This window comes from Acanthisitta chloris, unplaced genomic scaffold (assembly GCF_000695815.1).
Source record: "Acanthisitta chloris isolate BGI_N310 unplaced genomic scaffold, ASM69581v1 scaffold33505, whole genome shotgun sequence".
NCBI lineage: Eukaryota > Metazoa > Chordata > Aves > Passeriformes > Acanthisittidae > Acanthisitta > Acanthisitta chloris.
This window is the reverse complement of record NW_008672634.1, coordinates 2,730-8,488: the sequence shown is the minus strand read 5'-3', so window position 1 is coordinate 8,488 and position 5,759 is coordinate 2,730.

Here is a 5,759-nt window from a genome sequence, read left to right as displayed (position 1 = left end):
GGAATGCATACTGGAGCACAGGATCACCCTGTGCAGTGTCCCATGGCAGTTAATGTCACACAGACCTGTGTCCTGTGTTCTTCATCAGACTTTGCTCCAGAAGCAGCCAAGCTGGTGGAGCTGCCTTGGTGTTACTGCTGGTTCATTCTTGGGTCTTTTTATGTGGCATCTCTGGGTTTCAGGCAGTCTCTAGCGCTGGAGGCAGCAGTGTGGCTTGGGAGGTAGTCACATTTAGGATTTGTGACCAGTGTGCCAGGGCATTTGGAGCCCATCTCTAGATGAGGAGGTCTGGATGAGCCCTCCTCATTGCTGCTGCAGTGCTTTCAGCTGTGGGAGAGAGGCCTGTGGAAGTTGGAGGACAAAACAATGGCTTTGACAGGCGAAAGTTACTTTATTTCTGTGTCGGTAGATCAGGTTGAGCAGACTCTGCAGTGGTTGTGGGCGAGTCTGGAAGTGGCAGCAGCATTGAGGCTTGATTCACTGTTGAGGGTATTAGTGATTGAAATATTAATGTTGACATGTTCCACAAGGTAAACAATAAACAGGAGTTGCTTGCTGTTGATTAAACCATGTCTGTATGTAGCCTCAGTTTAACTGTGTCCTTAGGAGCTCCCAAGCTACTCCTGGAATCTGAAGGCACTATCCTTGGCTCCTGTGCTTGTGCTGTGATTTGAGAAGAGGTTGCTTCACGCATGCAGTGCAATCTGAACCTTTCTTCTTCCTCCCCTGCATGAGCCAGAGTTTGGGGTATCCTAATGCTAATGAAGACTCAATAATGTGGTAATTAGAAAATGTAAAAAATTGATGCATGGCGCTGCTGTGTGTGGTAGCAGAAAGTGGCTGGGAGCAAAGATGTATTTATTTTTTTGTGCTAGCACTTACGGGCAAAAGGTATGGCCGAGGAGGGTGTAACTAACTGTGTGGGTATGTGGCTGTGTAGTAACTTTCTGCCTTTGACAGACATTTATGGCAGTAGAGGTGAAAGAAAAAGGTAGTGCTGAGTGCTTTCAGGTGTTGATGTCTAAAGTGGTTGGGAAGAGCAAAGGGATGAATTAGGACAGGTGAAACTTTGTGTATGAAGGAAGTCTTGGGAAAGGTGATTTGAAAGGTGGGGAGTTGTTTCATTAGTCATGAGTGACACTGCCCTTTCTCTTGGTTGTGTTCATAAGAATGGTTTGGCTCGCTCAAGCCTGAGACCTGTGCCTGCAAGCAGACACCACCCAGCAGAGGAAGAGCAGGGCAGGCATATAGAATACTTCCCACAAACATACACCCAACCTCTGATTTTCTTACTCTTTTTTTCAGCATGGGGGATTTCCTGAGCCTGATGTAGTTTGTCTGTTTTATAATCCTGTATGGATCTTTAATCCAAGTACTTTTCCAATCTCTCTTTGATCCTGTGTAAACTCTTTGTGTCCACAGCAGCCTGTGATCAGTCAGTACACACTGCATGCAGACCTCTGTCCAGTTTGGACCCTGCTCTGTACCAGCTTTGTTTGGCAGCCCCTAGTTTGTGTAGTGGAAGAGATAACAAACCCTATCTTTTTTCTCCATGCCACTTGGGATTGTGTAGATGCTGTATCCTCCTCTGCCATACACTTGGCCAGTGTGCTGTCAGCAGCTTCCTGTGCTGCACACAGCTCGGACCTGTGGTGTTATCTGTTTTTCAATTTCCTGTCACATCCCAGTGCTTCTCTGCAGGCTGCAGGGTCCTGGTTACCTGTCTGTTTCTCACTGGGAAGCTGTGTCACACCTTACAGGACTTTTTCTGCACTGCTCAAACTCTTCCAAGCATTCCTAGTCCTTTCTGACTGCAGGAAGCAGAGCTGTGCGTGGAGCAGTGTGTGCCATGACTGGTTTGTTTCCTATTCATTTCCAAACAGTTTGTAATGCCCAATGTGCTGCAAGAGCCCAGGCAGGAAATATTCCTCTTGGCACTGAGGGCTCCTGACCTTTGCCATGAGAGCAGAGTGAGCTGTAGCAGGTGGTATTCTCGGAAGCCACACAAACAAGTTGATTTTTTTTTTTTTGGCTAAAATTTACCCTTGTTTTCTGCAGGTCAGGAGATCAGGTGCAGTACATCACACACTTGCTGTGAGAATGCTTTTTCAAAAGCAGAACTTCTTTCATTCTTCTGCAACATGAAAATGTGAAGTTTGAACTCTTACGTGTTTCGAAGCGGAGAAGAGTTAATTTTTAGTGTTGTCTTGCTATATTATACTAGAAATTTAGTTAAAAAAAACCCAGACCAACTCAAAAAAACCCTAACGACTTCTTGTCAAGCTGTCCAGTGCAGTTTGAGTTGGTGTTTGTCTCCTGCCAAAACTGCATCCAAGTTTACTAATTCTAGGAATAGTATCAGTAGAAGAGATGAAATTAGGGAGTGTCCATAAGGCCTTCCTGGAAACAACCCTGCTGTTTGTTCAAACAGGAAAAGAAGCCACTGTTGCAAAAGATAATGCATTTCTGCAAAGTGGATAAAAATTTTTCTTCGAGCATGGGAGAAGTTTTCAGCTGGTGAAATTGCCAAGCACTAAGAATAGTGAAACCGTGTTTTGAATGCACAATTGTGGCTAAAGATCCTTTGTAAGAGTAACTTTGTCTTCTAAATTTTAGAAATACAGCTTGAGGAGAAGTCTGATTCACTGGGATGTGTGTTTAGCAGTTGCTGTATTTACATACTTTACTCAGAGAAAAGTGGGTCATGCAACAGGGTTTTGTTAAAAGAAATTTTGCTTTTGTCTCTTGTGGAAAGTCTGTAGAACTATAGGTATGAAATATGTTCATTAGCTCACTTTGAGCATCGTTAGTTTGTTGTTGGCTGAAGAAAGTACATGGCATATGTGCTTAGTGGTCAGCAGGTAGCTGAACACCTTGGCCACGTGGGGATGTCTCGTTTGGGTCACTCAGGCAGCAGAACTGCCCAGGTGATGGTTGCAGTGACCCTGGGTTTGCCCCTAGCAAAGTATAAAGCTGTGCCATTAAAATAAGCACTCGAATAAATAGGAAGATGACACGGGATAGTAACTATGGATTAAATAAGATTTGGGGCAAGAAAATTTCTCACTAATTGGTGAAGAATGTATTTGGGCAAATGATCCCCTCCTGGCTCTGGGTGGGACTCGCTGCCTCCCTGTGCTCTGGCCCAGCTGCTGGAACAAAATGCCTTTGGATGTCTGCTGTGTCCTGAGGTTGTGCTGGGCTTGGTGCTTTCCTGAACAACAGGAATATTGTGTGGCCATGTGCACAACAAAGTCTAGGGCTGCTCTGCTGCTTTTGATCTGCGTAAATCAGATTAATTCTGATTTCCCCCTAACCTGAAGTTCAGGAAATGGAGAACTTCAGTAGTGTTCTCCAGAAAGCATTAAGCTGTCTTAGTCTTTGACATGGAGATTTTAATCGTTTAATTATCTTAAATTAATATCTTCTGTAAGCAAAGCTTTTATCCTTTTAGGAATCAGTTGCAGAATTATGTCAGTAAAAGTCTTTCCTGTGAAAAGAGATATTATTTAGGAAGGATTTCTTTGAGAGAATTAGGATATGTCTGCTGTGTTTTTAAAGCGTCTTGGTTTGTTTCAAAGTGTCCTGACTTGTATGGCCTTAATAACTCAGATGCAGGAAATGAAGTGTAAATCGAGTATATTCTCATCTGATACATTTTTAAGTGGAGCACATTGGGTTTGCAGTCTAATGAGTTACAACTGATTTAATTCCCTGTCTCGGATTTTTGTAAAGCTATTGATGATTTTTGTATAGAAGATTTGCAGAGTGTTTCACCAGTGTGTTCCTTAATTTTAAACAAAACGTTTTTGAGCAATGCCATGCTGATACCGTATTTTAATTATTTGTCCTCTTGGTTTCTCTTCTGCCCTTGTGATCTTTTTCCTCTGGTTGTTCCTCAGCAAAACTCATACAACTGCATGTAGTTTTATAATCTGATCCCATCTTAAACCCATGAATTGAAATGGAATTGTGTAATGAAGAGATCATTGCTCCAATTTTCCAAATTTTGCTTATGTATTTTGAGAGGTGATCTGTGAACACGTTTGGATACTTTTCAGTCTTGGTTTCCATATTAAACATTCATAGGAAGTTGAATTTGTATTGTTGTTGATATTCCGCAGCAGAGCTCAAGTTTGTATAAGGGCTGAAGCTTTTTTGCAGAATCTGTTAATGAAGTTTATATAGAAGAGCCCAGTGTAGGGTGCTGTGAAAACTACTTAGAATAGTGTATTTCTGGGCTGCTTCAAAAGGTTTTTTGCAGTGGTTTTTTTTGAGTTCAGGTTTTTGCTGCTTGTTTTGATGTCATGATCAGTTATCAGACTTCTTTTTTTTATTTTTTGGTAGACTGAGCAGATTTTCTTGGAAGAGCTTGTGACAGTCCAGGAACATTCATGTGTTTACACTGCAAGTGAAAGTTATCTTCAAACTTGTCATGTCAGATCTGGCCACTGAGTTTTATTTGGTGCCATTTACGTTTTGAGGACTCCAAGGGCCTGTTGGGGTACTCTGTGAGCACTGTGCTGTTCGTTCTCAGCTGGTTTTTGCCTTTTTGAACAGTTTCTTCACCCATTTCTCTGAGCTTCCTTTGCTGTTCAGTCAGTGCTGAGTCTAATCCATTCATACGGGATCTGTAATGAAATGCTAATCTGTTTCTTATTGTTGATCAGCAACTCTCATATTTGTACTATTAACATAGAAAATTGATGGCTGCTGAATCTTACATTATGCAGGCTGAAATTGGATCATCCAGCTTCAGGGAAGCACTGCTGTTCTTCAAGCACTGCATGGCCTCATTAGTTTGCCTTAACCAACTGGTTAATGGAAAAATGGAAGCAGATCAGGTGAGGGAGAGAAGCACCACCAAGGAGCTTCATGTGTGGTGCTCTTGCAACCTCCTGAAATAAACCCATGTCCCTTCTGAAGGATCTGTCTGGTGAGGGACTGCAGAGGTGGGAATCCACAAACACTCTGGGCATCAGCAGCACAACCGACACTGGCCTTGTTCTCACTTAAACCCATTTTACACCTCCTTGATGAGCAACTTCTCTTGTGGTGTAGGAGCCTCTGGATAACCCAGACTGGTGCTCAGGTGACACCGAGGTCCTGCTGGTTCCCTGCAGGCAGCAGCAGCACTCAAGTGTGAGATGTAGTTAGGCAGGTGACCCGGCACAGCTCCGGGAGGATGTGGTGGGGAAAGCGACATCAGCTGGAGCTCCTGCAGCTCCATGGTGCAGAAATCAGTGTCAGGGCTTGTCACTGACTGCACAGCTGCCTTGGGCTCTGCTGGAGATGTCACTTGCCCCTGGGTGCAGACTGTTGGCTGTGACGTGGGATTTCTGTGGTGCCTGGAGCTTGGTGGTGGGTGACCTGTGGGCCTTTCTGGCTGTGGTCCCACTGCAGCAGGGAGTGGGTTCCTGAGGGCTCCCTCAGGAATGGTGGTGGCTGCAGCACCTTGCAGGAACAATCTTGCAAGACCTCAGTCTCTACCTGGATTTCAGATGGAATTATTTTTTTATGTGGTCACGTTTTGCAAATTGCTCTTTGCCTTTTCTATCTAATCCTGATATGTGTTCACATGCATATATATATGTCAATTTATATCTGTATTTATATATATAAATGCTTGATGCTTTTATCCCCGAAGAGCTGATGACTCAGGGCATCAGTCAGCTGTACTGCTTCAACTAATATTGAAGCTTCCAGCTTTAACAAGGGGATTAGAGAAGTGGTGACAACCAATAGCTCTGTGTCTGCAA